Source organism: Dipteris shenzhenensis, chromosome 28 (genome assembly GCF_047967505.1).
Source record: "Dipteris shenzhenensis isolate YYH24624 ecotype China chromosome 28, Dip_SZ_1.0, whole genome shotgun sequence".
In the NCBI taxonomy this organism is placed as follows: Eukaryota; Viridiplantae; Streptophyta; class Polypodiopsida; order Gleicheniales; family Dipteridaceae; genus Dipteris; species Dipteris shenzhenensis.
The window spans coordinates 21,019,704-21,020,778 of NC_141623.1; the positions used below are offsets into that span (position 1 = coordinate 21,019,704).

Here is a 1,075-nt window from a genome sequence, read left to right on the forward strand (position 1 = left end):
TCACTCCTTATGTGGTTAATGGATAGATATGGAGAGCTTGGGTTCTTTAGAGCCTTCAACAAATTACGGGATTCTTACGATTCAACCTTAGCGTCTAGCCATCACAAAAAGCGTTTCCTTAGCTGGGGGGAGAGAGAGAGAGAAAGAGAGAGAGGATATGTAGAAGAATTATTGAACAAAATTTACAATGTGAGAATGTGCTTCATCTAGCCGATCTTAGCTCAGTTGGTAGAGCGGAGGACTGTAGTCGGGAGAAGCTGTAATCCTTAGGTCGCTGGTTCGAATCCGGCAGATCGGATATGTAATCCTTTTAAGCGTCACGCCACTTTTGGTCCAAAGCAGAGCGCAGAACAGATATGCATTATGTTGCGGCTTCGTTGACGAAACTTCTATAAAGGCCTGCCGTTTGATCTCTAGAGATTCATCTCCTATCAGACGCTAAGTGATTCCTAAGTTCCTAACTCGTTTACATTATTGCCACCTAGTATCAACATCCCGTGTCTCTTCAGAGAGTGACGGAGCTAAATGGCATGACTCTTTTGTCAACTACAAACTCGACCCAAGACATCAAAAGACGTTTGAATCCCCCTCTAAACATGGCATCCACCTTGTCTAATGGACATTCATGCAATATTTAGGAATGCTATCTACATCCGAGTGCATGTCAAATTGCTTCCTAAAGAACTTTAAATATTGAGCCTTCTTGTCTCCAAGTAAGTCCCCCTTGTTATTGAAAAATGGGAAAATTCCCCATTAATTAGTCTCGCTAGTGCTCTTAAGAATTAATAAGGCAGACTAATCCTGGTGACTGGAACTTTACAGAGGTTGTAAGGGGACAGATCACACCCGAATGGAGGCTTGACATCAGTCGAAGTTGTGGGAACAACTTTGCTTAAATTTTGGTCTAGTGGATTGTGCTAAGCTAGCCTCTACTGGGCTCGGAGGCTTTTCGTGGTGCAACAGGAGAAATGGGGATACATATCTTCAAACAGCTAGGAATTGGGAGAGGAATAGGAAGTTTGAAGAATTGACTCAACTAAGAATAAACTTTGGGGATTGCATCGTAACCACCTTG

The 1,075-nt window shown here is 42.8% G+C and overlaps 1 non-coding gene across 1 annotated transcript; it reads left to right on the plus strand.

Moving 5' to 3' along the window:
• The first annotated feature begins 210 nt into the window (after positions 1 to 210).
• TRNAY-GUA (transfer RNA tyrosine (anticodon GUA)) lies at positions 211 to 298 on the plus strand. Its single transcript is given in 2 exon segments — positions 211 to 247; positions 263 to 298. It is a non-coding gene; the product is annotated as a tRNA-Tyr (tRNA).
• The last annotated feature ends 777 nt before the right edge of the window (positions 299 to 1,075 follow it).